This window comes from Heterodontus francisci, chromosome 35 (genome assembly GCF_036365525.1).
Source record: "Heterodontus francisci isolate sHetFra1 chromosome 35, sHetFra1.hap1, whole genome shotgun sequence".
Taxonomy (NCBI): Eukaryota; Metazoa; Chordata; class Chondrichthyes; order Heterodontiformes; family Heterodontidae; genus Heterodontus; species Heterodontus francisci.
This window is the reverse complement of record NC_090405.1, coordinates 21,819,501-21,838,050: the sequence shown is the minus strand read 5'-3', so window position 1 is coordinate 21,838,050 and position 18,550 is coordinate 21,819,501. Positions and strand designations below refer to the sequence as shown.

Sequence of the window (18,550 nt, the reverse complement as noted above, 5' to 3'; positions counted from 1 at the left end):
CACATTTGTCTTCACTAATCTTTTTCTCTACACATATCTATAGAAGCTTTTACAGTCAGTTTTTATGTTCTCTGCTAGCTTACTCTCATACTCTATTTCCCCCTTCTTAATCAATCCTTTTGTCCTCCTCTGCTAAATTCCAAACTGCTCACAATCTTCAGGTTTGCTGCTTGTTCTGGCCATTTTATATTTCTCCTCCTTGGATCTAATACTTTCCTTAATTTCTTTTGTAAGCCACAGTTGAGCCACCCTTCCTGTTTTACTTTTGCACAGACAGGAATGAACAATTGTTGTAATTCATCCATGCGCTCTTTAAATGCTAGCCATTGCCTATCCACTGTCAACCCTTTAAGTAACGTTCCCCAATCTATCATAGCCAACTCCCGCCTCATACCTTCATAGTTTTCTTTGTTTAGATTCAGGACCCGAGTCTCGGAATCAACTCTCTCACTCTCCATCTTAATGAAGAATTTTATCATATTATGGGCGCACTTCCCCAAGGGACCCCACACAACAAGATTGTTAACTAATCCTTTCTCATTACACAATACCCAGTCCAGGATGGCCTGTTCTCTAGAGGTGTTATACACCTCTATCAATTCTCCACTCAATCTCCTTTGATATAGGCAGAATAATCCTAGCTTTTCCAACCTAACCTTGTAACTAAATTCCCCCATCCCTGGATCCATTCTGGTAAATCGCCTCTGCGTCCTCTCAAGGACCCTCACATTCTTTCTAAAGTCTGCTGAGCAGAACTGGAAGCAACACTCCAATTGGGGCCTAACCAGAGTTTTATAATGGTTCAGCATAACTTCCCTGCTTTTGTACTCAATGCCTCTGTTTATAAAGCCCAAGATCCCATATGCTTTGCGAACCACTCTCGCAATATGACTTGCCTCCTTCAAAGATTGATGCACATGAACCCCAAGTCCCTCTATTCCAGAACACTCTTTAGAACTGTGCCATTAAGTATATATTGCCTCTCCCTATTCCTTATGCCAAAATACATCACCTCACACTTGTCACTATTAAATTCCATCTGCCACCTGTCTGCCCATTCTGCTAGCCTATCACTGTCCTGTTGCAGGCAGTTCATATCATCTTCACTGTTTGCCGCTCCTCCAGGTTTGGTGTCATCGGCATATTTTGAGATTCTACTCTGTATTCCAAGATCCAAGTCACTTACCTTGAGCAAAAAAAGCAGTGGTTCTAGCACTGACCCTTGGGGAACACCACTGTCGACTATCCTCCAGTCTGACAAAGAACCATTTAATAAGACTCGCTGTTTTCTGTCCTTAAACCAATTTTCTATCCAATTGGACACTGACCCTCCTATACCACGAACCTCAATTTTGTTAACCGCCCTTTTATGTGGTACCTTGTCAAACGCTTCCTTAAAATCCATATAAACAACATCCACTGCATTCCCTTCATCAACCTGCTCTGTTAGTTCATCAAAAAATGCAGTTAGATTAGTCAAGCATGAACTCCCATTTATAAATCCATGCTCACTCTCCTTAATTAACTCGAACCTCTCCAAGTGACTGTTGATTTTTTACCCTGATTATTCTTTCTAAAACCTTACCCACCGCTGCTGTTAATCTAACTAGCCTGTAGTTACCCGGACTGTCCTTACACCCTTTCTTGAATAAGGGTGTCGCATTTGCCACTGTTTAATCCTCTGGCACCTCCCCCGTATCCAGGGAAGATTGGAAGATTATAGCAAGCCCTTCCGTTATCTGCATCCGCATTTCCTTTCGCAACCTGGGATGTGAGCCATCCGGACCAGGTGATTTATCTTCCCTAAGCACAGCCAGCCTTTTTAGTACCTCCCTCTCCTAATTTGTACTCTCTCCATTGACTCTACTCTCTTCACATCGACTGATATTTTGTCAAATTCCACTTCCTCAGTGATCACTGATGCAAAGTACTCATTAAGTAGATTAACATTGCCCTGCACCTCTAAGCTTATATTATCCTTTTTGTCCCTAATAGGCCCGACTCAACCTCTTACTACCCACTTATCATTTACATGCTGCTCGAAGATTTTTGGGTTTCCTTTCATGTTGACTGCCAGTCTATTCTCATAGAAATAGAGAATAAGCAAATATAGAAGATGTAAGTATTTCCCATCCTTGATGAGGTGGAATTTTTTATGTTGTGGGTGGTAATGTCTTGGCCCACGAGTGTGGTGGAAGCAGAGACAATCAATGATTTGAAAAGGAAATTGGATGGATACTTGAAGGAAAGAAACTTGCAGGAGGAAAGGGATCGAGCTGGTGAGTGGAACTGACTAGATTGCTCCGGGGAGAGCCAGCATGGACGTGATAGGCCAAATGACCACCTTCTATGTTGTAAATGACTCTGTGTTGTTTCTCAAATTCAATCCACTGGTGCTTGGGAAATAATCTCAAAGTAAATTGTGCAACTGGAAAATCAGAACCAAGGCAAGGGACGCATAAGGAAGAAAAATTGCTGAAACCCGGGATTGAACCAGGGACCTTTAGATCTTCAATCTAACGCTCTCCCAACTGAGCTATTTCAGCCCTACATTAACAGCGGTTTGGTGTCCTTGTTTTGGAAGAAAATACATACATTCAAGTTTTCCAAAAAATTAAAGAACACAACATGTGAGTAATATTCCCCATTGCTTTCTCAGTACTGATGGATTGTGAAGCGGGAGACAGCCAGAAGTGCCACTGAGCCGCACAGACCCCGAGCTGAGAATGAAATGAGATCAAATTCAATCTTTCATCGTGAGATGCTGCTGAGAGGTAAGAGTCCTGAATCAAAGCGAGACTTGCTCATTTCAAACACTCCCTGTACTCTCTGCTCATGAAGCCTTAAAAAAGGGAAAAACAGAATGGCACTCAAACTCACAACCCTGTCATTAAAAGTCTCATGTTCGACTGACAGAACTGTCACTTCTACTCGGTCTCTTATTGGATGGATGCAACTCCAACGCAGGGATGGCATTCAAATCCTCCCATGGGTCCACATGTCAGACTGAGTTCCATGTTGTAGACTCAAGCAAAGGAAATCTGCTCACTTCCAAAACTATCAGCGAATTGAAGCTGATTACAATCAACATCATCAGAGGTCAGAACTACCTGGTGAAAGAAGACACCCTGAAGAAGGATCCACAATTATTCAAAGGCATCGACAAAGTGAAAAACAAGAAAATCGATGAGTCAATGCAAGCCAAACAACAGAAACACTGAAGAATTCCATTCCATTCCAGTCCTGTTGTTTTTGGAGTCAGGTCACAATTACAGCAACAACTTTATATTCCCACTTGGCTATCTGTACATTTAGTTAATTACAATTTTGTCGACAAGCTCTTTGAATCCAGTTGTCTGGTCCTCAAGCCAGCTCCGTATGGAAGTCAATTCCACCTTCTGCAAGGCTGAAACCAAGAGATAACCTTAATCTAAAAATGCCAGCAGACCAGGGCTCGTCCGGGACTTGAACCCGGGATCTCTCACATGTTAATTAACCATACTCCCAAAGCAAGAATCATACCCCTAGACCAACGAGCCACTGACAAGTCATGCTTTATTAGCTGCTGTGGAATTTCACTGGAACACCCCAGCCAATCATCCATTTTTTTTCAGATCAAAGCAACATCCTGCAAATGCTGAAATAAAAACAGAAAGTGCTGGAAATGTTCAGCAGCTCTGGCAGCATCTGTGCTGTGAGAAACACAGTTAACGTTTCAGGGCACTCACCTTTTGTTTCAGCCATCCTTTCAGACTGCTTCTGTCCATCCAATCTCACTTTCTATTCTATCCACATTCTAACCATTCACTACGTTGCTACATTTTTCATGAATTCCTCATTTCTTTTATTAATGACAATTTTGTATTTCTGGCCTTTGCTTCAGACACCACCACAAGTGGAATCATGTCTCCATCTACCCAATCAAACCACTTCGCTGTATCCTCACATTGCAATGTTTCTTTAACCCTGACAGACTGTGGAGTTTCTGCTGCTTGCTTGCAGTTCTTGCTTCCCGCCAGTAGATGTCACCTCACTCCAATACAGTGAAGTTTACAAATCTGAGAGAGACACAACAGGAAATAATTGTTCACATTATAGTGAATGTGTGGGATTTAGAAATACTCGGAGTGGAGACGAGTTATTATTGCACTCTGCTATTACATCTTTTATAATGGACTCCAGCATTTTCCCCACGACTGATGTCAGGCTAACCGGTATATAATTCGCTGTTTTCTTTCTGCCTCTTTTTTTAAAAAGTGGAGTTACATTAACTACCGTCCAATCCATTGGAACTGTTCCAGAGTCGATAGAATTTTGAAAAAAGACCAGAAATGCATCTGCTATTTCAAGGGCCACTTCCTTAAGTACTCTGGGATGTAGATTATCAGGCCCTGGGGATTTATCGGCCTTCAATCCCATCAATTTCCCAAACATTCCCTGCTAATACTGATTTCATACAGTTCCTCCTTCTCACTAGACCCTATGTTCCCCAACATTTCTGGGAGATAATTTGTATCCTCCTTTGTGAAGACAGATCCAAAGTATGTATTTAATTGGTCTGCCATTTCTTTGTTCCCCATTATAAATTCCCCCGTTTCTGACTGTAAGGGGCCCACATTTGTCTTCACTAATCTTTTTCTCTACACATATCTATAGAAGCTTTTACAGTCAGTTTTTATGTTCTCTGCTAGCTTACTCTCATACTCTATTTCCCCCTTCTTAATCAATCCTTTTGTCCTCCTCTGCTAAATTCCAAACTGCTCACAATCTTCAGGTTTGCTGCTTGTTCTGGCCATTTTATATTTCTCCTCCTTGGATCTAATACTTCCCTTAATTTCTTTTGTAAGCCACAGTTGAGCCACCCTTCCTGTTTTACTTTTGCACAGACAGGAATGAACAATTGTTGTAATTCATCCATGCGCTCTTTAAATGCTAGCCATTGCCTATCCACTGTCAACCCTTTAAGTAACGTTCCCCAATCTATCATAGCCAACTCCCGCCTCATACCTTCATAGTTTTCTTTGTTTAGATTCAGGACCCGAGTCTCGGAATCAACTCTCTCACTCTCCATCTTAATGAAGAATTTTATCATATTATGGGCGCACTTCCCCAAGGTACCCCACACAACAAGATTGTTAACTAATCCTTTCTCATTACACAATACCCAGTCCAGGATGGCCTGTTCTCTAGAGGTGTTATACACCTCTATCAATTCTCCACTCAATCTCCTTTGATATAGGCAGAATAATCCTAGCTTTTCCAACCTAACCTTGTAACTAAAATCCCCCATCCCTGGATCCATTCTGGTAAATCGCCTCTGCGTCCTCTCAAGGACCCTCACATTCTTTCTAAAGTCTGCTGAGCAGAACTGGAAGCAACACTCCAATTGGGGCCTAACCAGAGTTTTATAATGGTTCAGCATAACTTCCCTGCTTTTGTACTCAATGCCTCTACTTATAAAGCCCAAGATCCCATATGCTTTGCGAACCACTCTCGCAATATGACTTGCCTCCTTCAAAGATTGATGCACATGAACCCCAAGTCCCTCTATTCCAGTATACTCTTTAGAACTGTGCCATTAAGTATATATTGCCTCTCCCTATTCCTTATGCCAAAATACATCACCTCACACTTGTCACTATTAAATTCCATCTGCCATCTGTCTGCCCATTCTGCTAGCCTATCACTGTCCTGTTGCAGGCAGTTCATATCATCTTCACTGTTTGCCGCTCCTCCAGGTTTGGTGTCATCGGCATATTTTGAGATTCTATTCTGTATTCCAAGATCCAAGTCACTTACCTTGAGCAAAAAAAACAGTGGTTCTAGCACTGACCCTTGGGGAACACCACTGTCGACTATCCTCCAGTCTGACAAAGAACCATTTAATAAGACTCGCTGTTTTCTGTCCTTAAACCAATTTTCTATCCAATTGGACACTGACCCTCCTATACCACGAACCTCAATTTTGTTAACCGCCCTTTTATGTGGTACCTTGTCAAACGCTTCCTTAAAATCCATATAAACAACATCCACTGCATTCCCTTCATCAACCTGCTCTGTTAGTTCATCAAAAAATGCAGTTAGATTAGTCAAGCATGAACTCCCATTTATAAATCCATGCTCACTCTCCTTAATTAACTCGAACCTCTCCAAGTGACTGTTGATTTTTTACCCTGATTATTCTTTTTAAAACCTTACCCACCGCTGCTGTTAATCTAACTAGCCTGTAGTTACCCGGACTGTCCTTACACCCTTTCTTGAATAAGGGTGTCGCATTTGCCACTGTTTAATCCTCTGGCACCTCCCCCGTATCCAGGGAAGATTGGAAGATTATAGCAAGCCCTTCCGTTATCTGCATCCGCATTTCCTTTCGCAACCTGGAATGTGAGCCATCCGGACCAGGTGATTTATCTTCCCTAAGCACAGCCAGCCTTTTTAGTACCTCCCTCTCCTAATTTGTACCCTCTCCATTGACTCTACTTTCTTCACTTCGACTGATATTTTGTCAAATTCCACTTCCTCAGTGATCACTGATGCAAAGTACTCATTAAGTAGATTAACATTGCCCTGCACCTCTAAGCTTATATTATCCTTTTTGTCCCTAATAGGCCCGACTCAACCTCTTACTACCCACTTATCATTTACATGCTGCTCGAAGATTTTTGGGTTTCCTTTCATGTTGACTGCCAGTCTATTCTCATAGAAATAGAGAATAAGCAAATATAGAAGATGTAAGTATTTCCCATCCTTGATGAGGTGGAATTTTTTATGTTGTGGGTGGTAATGTCTTGGCCCACGAGTGTGGTGGAAGCAGAGACAATCAATGATTTGAAAAGGAAATTGGATGGATACTTGAAGGAAAGAAACTTGCAGGAGGAAAGGGATCGAGCTGGTGAGTGGAACTGACTAGATTGCTCCGGGGAGAGCCAGCACGGACGTGATAGGCCAAATGACCACCTTCTATGTTGTAAATGACTCTGTGTTGTTTCTCAAATTCAATCCACTGGTGTTTGGGAAATAATCTCAAAGTAAATTGTGCAACTGGAAAATCAGAACCAAGGCAAGGGACGCATAAGGAAGCAAAATTGCTGAAACCCTGGATTGAACCAGGGACCTTTCGATCTTCAGTCTAACGCTCTCCCAACTGAGCTATTTCAGCCCTACATTAACAACGGCTTGGTGTCCTTGTTTTGGAAGAAAATACATACATTCAAGTTTTCCAAAAAATTAAAGAACACAACATGTGAGTAATATTCCCCATTGCTTTCTCAGTACTGATGGATTGTGAAGCGGGAGACAGCCAGAAGTGCCACTGAGCCGCACAGACCCCGAGCTGAGAATGAAATGAGATCAAATTCAATCTTTCATCGTGAGATGCTGCTGAGAGGTAAGAGTCCTGAATCAAAGCGAGACTTGCTCATTTCAAACACTCCCTGTACTCTCTGCTCATGAAGCCTTAAAAAAGGGAAAAACAGAATGGCACTCAAACTCACAACCCTGCCATTAAAAGTCTCATATTCGACTGACAGAACTGTCACTTCTACTCGGTCTCTTATTGGATGGATGCAACTCCAACGCAGGGATGGCATTCAAATCCTCCCATGGGTCCACATGTCAGACTGAGTTCCATGTTGTAGACTCAAGCAAAGGAAATCTGCTCACTTCCAAAACTATCAGCGAATTGAAGCTGATTACAATCAACATCATCAGAGGTCAGAACTACCTGGTGAAAGAAGACACCCTGAAGAAGGATCCACAATTATTCAAAGGCATCGACAAAGTGAAAAACAAGAAAATCGATGAGTCAATGCAAGCCAAACAACAGAAACACTGAAGAATTCCATTCCATTCCAGTCCAGAACCCAGTCCTGTTGTTTTTGGAGTCAGGTCACAATTACAGCAACAACTTTATATTCCCACTTGGCTATCTGTACATTTAGTTAATTGCAATTTTGTCGACAAGCTCTTTGAATCCAGTTGTCTGGTCCTCAAGCCAGCTCCGCATGGAAGTCAATTCCACCTTCTGCAAGGCTGAAACCAATAGATAACCTTAATCTAAAAATGCCAGCAGACCAGGGCTCGTTCGGGACTTGAACCCGGGATCTCTCGCATGTTAATTAACCATACTCCCTAAGCGAGAATCATACCCCTAGACCAACAAGCCACTGACAAGTCAAGCTTTATTAGCTGCTGTGGAATTTCACTGGAACCCCCCAGCCAATCATCCATTTTTTTTCAGATCAAAGCAACATCCTGCAAATGCTGAAATAAAAACAGAAAGTGCTGGAAATGTTCAGCAGCTCTGGCAGCATCTGTGCTGTGAGAAACACAGTTAACGTTTCAGGGCACTCACCTTTTGTTTCAGCCATCCTTTCAGACTGCTTCTGTCCATCCAATCTCACTTTCTATTCTATCCACATTCTAACCATTCACTACGTTACTACATTTTTCATGAATTCCTCATTTCTTTTATTAATGACAATTTTGTATTTCTGGCCTTTGCTTCAGACACCACCACAAGTGGAATCATGTCTCCATCTACCCAATCAAACCACTTCGCTGTATCCTCACATTGCAATGTTTCTTTAACCCTGACAGACTGTGGAGTTTCTGCTGCTTCATTGCAGTTCTTGCTTCCCGCCAGTAGATGTCACCTCACTCCAATACAGTGAAGTTTACAAATCTGAGAGAGACACAACAGGAAATAATTGTTCACATTATAGTGAATGTGTGGGATTTAGAAATACTAGGAGTGGAGACGAGTTATTATTGCACTCTGCTATTACATCTTTTATAATGGACTCCAGCATTTTCCCCACGACTGATGTCAGGCTAACCGGTATATAATTCGCTGTTTTCTTTCTGCCTCTTTTTTTAAATAGTGGAGTTACATTAACTACCATCCAATCCATTTGAACTGTTCCAGAGTCTACAGAATTTTGAAAAAAGACCAGAAATGCATCTGCTATTTCAAGGGCCACTTCCTTAAGTACTCTGGGATGCAGATTATCAGGCCTTGGGGATTTATCGGCCTTCAATCCCATCAATTTCCCAAACATTCCCTACTAATACTGATTTCATATAGTTCCTCCTTCTCACTAGACCCTATGTTCCCCAACATTTCTGGGAGATAATTTGTATCCTCCTTTTTAGTTTTTTAGCTTTTAGTTTCGGTGGCCGCAGCGTGGATAGCAGCGGAGGTGCGTGAACGGGCTTGCAGCTGAGAAGTCAATTTCAGCGTAAGTTTAAAAGTGAATTCCCTTTTGTTCTCGGAGGACCAGGGGACTGCTGGGTAAGGAAAAAGGTATATATTTGTGTGGTTTAGAATCTCTTTCTTTTAGTTTCGGTGGCCGCAGCGTGGATAGCAGCGGAGGTGCGTGAACGGGCTTGCAGCTGTGAAGTCAATTTCAGCGTAAGTTTAAAAGTGAATTCCCTTTTGTTTTCGGAGGACCAGGGGACTGCTGGGTAAGGAAAAAGGTATATATTTGTGTGGTTTAGAATCTCTTTCTTTTAGTTTCGGTGGCCGCAGCGTGGATAGCAGCGGAGGTGCGTGAACGGGCTTGCAGCTGAGAAGTCAATTTCAGCGTAAGTTTAAAAGTGAATTCCCTTTTGTTCTCGGAGGACCAGGGGACTGCTGGGTAAGGAAAAAGGTATATATTTGTGTGGTTTAGAATCTCTTTCTTTTAGTTTCGGTGGCCGCAGCGTGGATAGCAGCGGAGGTGCGTGAACGGGCTTGCAGCTGAGAAGTCAATTTCAGCGTAAGTTTAAAAGTGAATTCCCTTTTGTTTTCGGAGGACCAGGGGACTGCTGGGTAAGGAAAAAGGTATATATTTGTGTGGTGGCTGTACCCGAGACACTACACGTGTAGTGTCTCCCACCCACCCTCCTCCTCTAACCATAAAAAAAGTACTCTGGTGTGTTGATAAGGTAAGCTTTTTATTTAGGAAGTTCTGTCCGTTGGATTGCTAACCTAACAAGTTTTGACTTTTTGTTTTTCAGTAGATTTGTTGGGAATTTGGAATAATGGGAATGGAGGTTAAGGCAGTTGCATGTTCCTCCTGCAGAATGTGGGAGGTAAGGGTCGCCAAGAGTGTCCCTGCTGACTGCATCTGTGGGAAGTGCACCCAACTCCAGCTCCTCGAGAACCGCGTTAGGGAACTGGAGCTGGAGCTGGATGAACTTCGGATCATTCGGGAGGCGGAGGAGGTTATTGAGAGGAGTTATGGGGAGGTAGTCACACCTCAGGTAAAAGAAGTAGGTAGATGGGTTACCGTCAGGGGAAGGAGAGGGAACCAGCAGGCAGTGCAGGGATCCCCTGTGGCCGTTTCCCTCAACAACAGGTATACCGTTTTGGATACTGTTGCGGGGGACGACTTACCAGGGGTAAGCAATGGGGTACAGATATCTGGCACAGAGTCTGTCCCTGTTGCTCAGAAGGGAAGGGGGAAGAGGAGCAGAACATTAGTCATTGGGGACTCCATAGTTAGGGGAACAGATAGGAGGTTCTGTGGGAACGAGAGAGACTCACGGTTGGTATGTTGCCTCCCAGGTGCCAGGGTTCGTGATGTCTCGGATCGTGTTTTTGGGATCCTTAATGGGGAGGGGGAGCAGCCCCAAGTCGTGGTCCACATAGGCACCAACGACATAGGTAGGAAGAGAGATGGGGATTTAAGACAGAAATTTAGGGAGCTAGGGTGGAAGCTTAGAGCGAGAACAAACAGAGTTGTTATCTCTGGGTTGTTGCCCGTGCCACGTGATAGCGAAGCGAGGAATAGGGAGAGAGAGGAGTTGAACACGTGGCTGCAGGGATGGTGCAGGAGGGAGGGTTTTGGTTTCCTGGATAATTGGGGCTCTTTCTGGGGTAGGTGGGACCTCTACAAACAGGATGGTCTTCACCTGAACCAGAGGGGTACCAATATCCTGGGGGGGAGGTTTGCTAGTGCTCTTCGGGGGGGTTTAAACTAATTCAGCAGGGGAATGGGAACCTAAATTGTGGTGCCAGTGTACAGGATGTTGAGAGTAGTGAGGTCAGGGATATGGTTACAATGACGCAAGAGGGCACTGGCAAGCAAGAACCTGGTTTAAAGTGTGTCTATTTCAACGCCAGGAGCATCCGGAATAAGGTGGGTGAGCTTGCAGCATGGGTTGGTACCCGGGATCTCGATGTAGTGGCCATTTCGGAGACATGGGTAGAGCAGGGGCAGGAATGGATGTTGCAGATTCCGGGATTTAGATGTTTTAGTAAGAACAGAGAAGATGGTAAAAGAGGGGGGGGTGTGGCATTGTTAATCAAGGAGAGTATTACAGCGACAGAAAGGACGTTTGAGGACTCGGCTACTGAGGTAGTATGGGCTGAGGTTAGAAACAGGAGAGGTGAGGTTACCCTGTTGGGAGTCTTTTATAGACCTCCGAATAGTTCCAGAGATGTAGAGGAAAGGATAGCGAAGATGATTCTCGACAGGGGTGAGAGTAACAGGGTAGTTGTTATGGGGGACTTTAACTTTCCAAATATCGACTGGAAGTACTATAGTTCGAGTACTTTAGATGGGTCAGTTTTTGTCCAGTGTGTGCAGGAGGGTTTTCTGACACAGTATGTAGACAGGCCAACCAGGGGCGATGCCACATTGGATTTGGTACTGGGAAATGAACCCGGCCAGGTGTTAGATTTAGATGTAGGTGAGCACTTTGGTGATAGTGATCACAATTCGGTTAGGTTTACCTTAGCGATGGGCAGGGACAGGTATATACCGCAGGGCAAGAATTATAACTGGGGGAAAGGAAATTATGATGCGATTAGGCAAGATTTAGGATGCGTCGGATGGGGAAGGAAACTGCAGGGGATGGGAACAATCGAAATGTGGAGCTTATTCAAGGAGCAGCTACTGCGTGTCCTTGATAAGTATGTACCTGTGAGGCAGGGAGGAAGTTGTCGTGCGAGGGAGCCGTGGTTTACTAAAGAAGTTGAAGCGCTTGTCAAGAGGAAGAAGAAGGCTTTTGTTAGGATGAGACGTGAAGGCTCAGTTAGGGCGCTTGAGAGCTACAAGCTAGCCAGGAAGGATCTAAAGGGAGAGATAAGAAGAGCAAGGAGAGGACACGAGAAGTCATTGGTGGATCGGATCAGGGAAAACCCTAAGGCTTTCTATAGGTATATCAGGAATAAAAGAATGACTAGAGTTAGATTAGGGCCAATCAAGGATAGTAGTGGGAAGTTGTGTGTGGAATCAGAGGAGATAGGGGAAGTGTTAAATGAATATTTTTCGTCAGTATTTACAGTAGAGAAAGAAAATGTTGTTGAGAATACTGAGATTCAGGCTACGAGGCTAGATGGGATTGAGGTTCACAAGGAGGAGGTGTTATCAATTTTGGAAAGTGTGAAAATAGATGTCCCCTGGGCCAGATGGGATTTATCCTAGGATTCTCTGGGAAGCTAGGGAGGAGATTGCAGAGCCTTTGTCCTTGATCTTTATGTCGTAATTGTCGACAGGAATAGTGCCGGAAGACTGGAGGATTGCAAATGTTGTCCCCTTGTTCAAGAAGGGGAGTAGAGACAGCCCTGGTAATTATAGACCTGTGAGCCTTACTTCGGTTGTGGGTAAAATGTTGGAAAAGTTTATAAGAGACAGGATTTATAATCATCTTGAAAAGAATAAGTACATTAGAGATAGTCAGCACGGTTTTGTGACGGGTAGGTCGTGCCTCACAAACCTTATAGAGTTTTTCGAGAAGGTGACCAAACAGGTGGATGAGGGTAAAGCAGTGGATGTGGTGTATATGGATTTCAGTAAGGCGTTTGATAAGGTTCCCCACGGTAGGCTATTGCAGAAAATACGCAAGTATGTGGTTGAAGGTGATTTAGAGCTTTGGATCAGAAATTGGCTAGCTGAAAGAAGACAGAGGGTGGTGGTTGATGGCAAATGTTCATCCTGGAGTTTAGTTACTAGTGGTGTACCGCAAGGATCTGTTTTGGGGCCACTGCTGTTTGTCATTTTTATAAATGACCTGGAAGAGGGTGTAGAAGGGTGGGTTAGTAAATTTGCAGATGACACTAAGGTCGGTGGAGTTGTGGATAGTGCCGAAGGATGTTGTCGGGTACAGAGAGACACAGATAGGCTGCAGAGCTGGGCTGAGAGATGGCAAATGGAGTTTAATGCGGAAAAGTGTGAGGTGATTCACTTTGGAAGGAGTAACAGGAATGCAGAGTACTGGGCTAATGGGAGGATTCTTGGTACTGTAGATGAACAGAGAGATCTTGGTGTCCAGGTGCATAAATCCCTGAAGGTTGCTAACCAGGTTAATAGGGCTGTTAAGAAGGCATATGGTGTGTTAGCTTTTATTAGTAGGGGGGTCGAGTTTCGGAGCCACGATGTCATGCTGCAGCTGTACAAAACTCTGGTGAGACCGCACCTGGAGTATTGCGTGCAGTTCTGGTCACCGCATTATAGGAAGGATGTGGAAGCTATGGAAAGGGTGCAGAGGAGATTTACTAGGATGTTGCCTGGTATGGAGGGAAGGTCTTACGAGGAAAGGCTGAGGGACTTGAGGTTGTTTTCGTTGGAGAGAAGGAGGAGGAGAGGTGACTTAATAGAGACATATAAGATAATCAGAGGGTTAGATAGGGTGGATAGTGAGCGTCTTTTTCCTCGGATGGTGATGGCAAACACGAGGGGACATAGCTTCATGTTGAGGGGTGATAGATATCGGACAGATGTGAGAGGTAGTTTCTTTACTCAGAGAGTAGTAAGGGCGTGGAACGCCCTGCCTGCAGCAGTAGTAGATTCGCCAACTTTAAGGGCATTTAAGTGGACATTGGATAGACACATGGATGAAAATGGAATAGTGTAGGTCAGATGGTTTCACAGGGCGGCGCAACATCGAGGGCCGAAGGGCCTGTACTGCGCTGTAATGTTCTAAAAAATTCTTTGTGAAGACAGATCCAAAGTATGTATTTAATTGGTCTGCCATTTCTTTCTTCCCCATTATAAATTCCCCCGTTTCTGACTGTAAGGGGCCCACATTTGTCTTCACTAATCTTTTTCTCTACACATATCTATAGAAGCTTTTACAGTCAGTTTTTATGTTCTCTGCTAGCTTACTCTCATACTCTATTTCCCCCTTCTTAATCAATCCTTTTGTCCTCCTCTGCTAAATTCCAAACTGCTCACAATCTTCAGGTTTGCTGCTTGTTCTGGCCATTTTATATTTCTCCTCCTTGGATCTAATACTTTCCTTAATTTCTTTTGTAAGCCACAGTTGAGCCACCCTTCCTGTTTTACTTTTGCACAGACAGGAATGAACAATTGTTGTAATTCATCCATGCGCTCTTTAAATGCTAGCCATTGCCTATCCACTGTCAACCCTTTAAGTAACGTTCCCCAATCTATCATAGCCAACTCCCGCCTCATACCTTCATAGTTTTCTTTGTTTAGATTCAGGACCCGAGTCTCGGAATCAACTCTCTCACTCTCCATCTTAATGAAGAATTTTATCATATTATGGGCGCACTTCCCCAAGGGACCCCACACAACAAGATTGTTAACTAATCCTTTCTCATTACACAATACCCAGTCCAGGATGGCCTGTTCTCTAGAGGTGTTATACACCTCTATCAATTCTCCACTCAATCTCCTTTGAGAAAGGCAGAATAATCCTAGCTTTTCCAACCTAACCTTGTAACTAAAATCCCCCATCCCTGGATCCATTCTGGTAAATCGCCTCTGCGTCCTCTCAAGGACCCTCACATTCTTTCTAAAGTCTGCTGAGCAGAACTGGAAGCAACACTCCAATTGGGGCCTAACCAGAGTTTTATAATGGTTCAGCATAACTTCCCTGCTTTTGTACTCAATGCCTCTGTTTATAAAGCCCAAGATCCCATATGCTTTGCGAACCACTCTCGCAATATGTCTTGCCACCTTCAAAGATTGATGCACATGAACCCCAAGTCCCTCTATTCCAGCACACTCCTTAGAACTGTGCCATTAAGTATATATTGCCTCTCCCTATTCCTTATGCCAAAATACATCACCTCACACTTGTCACTATTAAATTCCATCTGCCACCTGTCTGCCCATTCTGCTAGCCTATCACTGTCCTGTTGCAGGCAGTTCATATCATCTTCACTGTTTGCCACTCCTCCAGGTTTGGTGTCATCGGCATATTTTGAGATTCTACTCTGTATTCCAAGATCCAAGTCACTTACCTTGAGCAAAAAAAACAGTGGTTCTAGCACTGACGCTTGGGGAACACCACTGTCGACTGTCCTCCAGTCTGACAAAGAACCATTTAATAAGACTCGCTGTTTTCTGTCCTTAAACCAATTTTCTATCCAATTGGACACTGACCCTCCTATACCACGAACCTCAATTTTGTTAACCGCCCTTTTATGTGGTACCTTGTCAAACGCTTCCTTAAAATCCATATAAACAACATCCACTGCATTCCCTTCATCAAGCTGCTCTGTTAGTTCATCAAAAAATGCAGTTAGATTAGTCAAGCATGAACTCCCATTTATAAATCCATGCTCACTCTCCTTAATTAACTCGAACCTCTCCAAGTGACTGTTGATTTTTTACCCTGATTATTCTTTCTAAAATCTTACCCACCACTGCTGTTAATCTAACTAGCCTGTAGTTACCCGGACTGTCCTTACACCCTTTCTTGAATAAGGGTGTCGCATTTGCCACTGTTTAATCCTCTGGCACCTCCCCCGTATCCAGGGAAGATTGGAAGATTATAGCAAGCCCTTCCGTTATCTGCATCCGCATTTCCTTTCGCAACCTGGGATGTGAGCCATCCGGACCAGGTGATTTATCTTCCCTAAGCACAGCCAGCCTTTTTAGTACCTCCCTCTCTCAATTTGTACCCTCTCCATTGACTCTACTCTCTTCACATCGACTGATATTTTGTCAAATTCCACTTCCTTAGTGATCACTGATGCAAAGTACTCATTAAGTAGATTAACATTGCCCTGCACCTCTAAGCTTATATTATCCTTTTTGTCCCTAATAGGCCCGACTCAACCTCTTACTACCCACTTATCATTTACATGCTGCTCGAAGATTTTTGGGTTTCCTTTCATGTTGACTGTCAGTCCATTCTCAGAGAAAGAGAGAATAAGCAAATATAGATGATATAAGTATTTCCCATCCTTGATGAGGTGGAATTTTTTATGTTGTGGGTAGTAATGTCTTGGCCCACGAGTGTGGTGGAAGCAGAGACAATCAATGATTTGAAAAGGAAATTAGATGGATACTTGAAGGAAAGAAACTTGCAGGAGGAAAGGGACCGAGCTGGTGAGTGGAACTGACTAGATTGCTCCGGGGAGAGCCAGCATGGACGTGATAGGCCAAACGACCACCTTCTGTGCTGTAAATGACTCTGTGTTGTTTCTCAAATTCAATCCACTGGTGCTTGGTAAATAATTTCAAAGTAAATTGTGCAACTGGAAAATCAGAACCAAGGCAAGGGACGCATAAGGAAGCAAAATTGCTGAAACCCGGGATTGAACCAGGGACCTTTAGATCTTCAGTCTAACGCTCTCCCAACTGAGCTATTTCAGCCCGACATTAATAGTGGCTTGGTGTCCTTGTTTTGGAAGAAAATACATACATTCAAGTTTTCCAAAAAATTAAGGAACACAACATGTGAGTAATATTCCCCATTGCTTTCTCAGTACTGATGGATTGTGAAGCGGGAGACAGCCAGAAGTGCCACTGAGCCGCACAGACCCCGAGCTGAGAATGAAATGAGATCAAATTCAATCTTTCATCGTGAGATGCTGCTGAGAGGTAAGAGTCCTGAATCAAAGCGAGACTTGCTCATTTCAAACACTCCCTGTACTCTCTGCTCATGAAGCCTTACAAAAGGGAAAAACAGAATGGCACTCAAACTCACAACCCTACCATTAAAAGTGTCATATTCGACTGACAGAACTGTCACTTCTACTCGGTCTCTTATTGGATGGATGCAACTCCAACGCAGGGATGGCATTCAAATCCTCCCATGGGTCCACATGTCAGACTGAGTTCCATGTTGTAGACTCAAGCAAAGGAAATCTGCTCACTTCCAAAACTATCAGCGAATTGAAGCTGATTACAATCAACATCATCAGAGGTCAGAAATACCGGGTGAAAGAAGACACCCTGAAGAAGGATCCACAATTATTCAAAGGCATCGACAAAGTGAAAAACAAGAAAATCGATGAGTCAATGCAAGCCAAACAACAGAAACACTGAAGAATTCCATTCCATTCCAGTCCTGTTGTTTTTGGAGTCAGGTCACAATTACAGCAACAACTTTATATTGCCACTTGGCTATCTGTACATTTAGTTAATTACAATTTTGTCGACAAGCTCTTTGAATCCAGTTGTCTGGTCCTCAAGCCAGCTCCGCATGGAAGTCAATTCCACCTTCTGCAAGGCTGAAACCAATAGATAACCTTAATCTAAAAATGCCAGCAGACCAGGGCTCAACCAGGACTTGAACCCAGGATCTCTCGCATGTTAATTAACCATACTCCCAAAGCTAGAATCATACCCCTAGACCAACGAGCCACTAACAGGTCAGGCTTTATTAGCTGCTGTGGAATTTCACTGGAACACCCCAGCCAATCATCCATTTTTTTTCAGATCAAAGCAACATCCTGCAAATGCTGAAATAAAAACAGAAAGTGCTGGAAATGTTCAGCAGCTCTGGCAGCATCTGTGCTGTGAGAAACACAGTTAACGTTTCAGGGCACTCACCTTTTGTTTCAGCCATCCTTTCAGACTGCTTCTGTCCATCCAATCTCACTTTCTATTCTATCCACATTCTAACCATTCACTACGTTGCTACATTTTTCATGAATTCCTCATTTCTTTTATTAATGACAATTTTGTATTTCTGGCCTTTGCTTCAGACACCACCACAAGTGGAATCATGTCTCCATCTACCCAATCAAACCACTTCGCTGTATCCTCACATTGCAATGTTTCTTTCACCCTGACAGACTGTGGAGTTTCTGCTGCTTGATGGCAGTTCTTGCTTCCCGCCAGTAGATGTCACCTCACTCCAATACAGTGAAGTTTACAAATCTGAGAGAGACACAACAGGAAATAATTGTTCACATTATAGTGAATGTGTGGGATTTAGAAATACTAGGAGTGGAGACGAGTTATTATTGCACTCTGCTATTACATCTTTTATAATGGACTCCAGCATTTTCCCCATGACTGATGTCAGGCTAACCGGTATATAATTCGCTGTTTTCTTTCTGCCTCTTTTTTTAAAAAGTGGAGTTACATTAACTACCGTCCAATCCATTGGAACTGTTCCAGAGTCGATAGAATTTTGAAAAAAGACCAGAAATGCATCTGCTATTTCAAGGGCCACTTCCTTAAGTACTCTGGGATGTAGATTATCAGGCCCTGGGGATTTATCGGCCTTCAATCCCATCAATTTCCCAAACATTCCCTGCTAATACTGATTTCATACAGTTCCTCCTTCTCACTAGACCCTATGTTCCCCAACATTTCTGGGAGATAATTTGTATCCTCCTTTGTGAAGACAGATCCAA

The 18,550-nt window shown here is 43.4% G+C and overlaps 2 non-coding genes across 2 annotated transcripts; both read right to left on the bottom strand.

The window, feature by feature from the left end:
- Positions 1-2,473: 2,473 nt before the first annotated feature.
- On the bottom strand, positions 2,474-2,546 carry trnaf-gaa (transfer RNA phenylalanine (anticodon GAA)). Its single transcript has one exon. It is a non-coding gene; the product is annotated as a tRNA-Phe (tRNA).
- A 13,937-nt stretch (positions 2,547-16,483) lies between these two features.
- Positions 16,484-16,556, bottom strand: trnaf-gaa (transfer RNA phenylalanine (anticodon GAA)). The gene has a single exon. It is a non-coding gene; the product is annotated as a tRNA-Phe (tRNA).
- Positions 16,557-18,550: the final 1,994 nt, after the last annotated feature.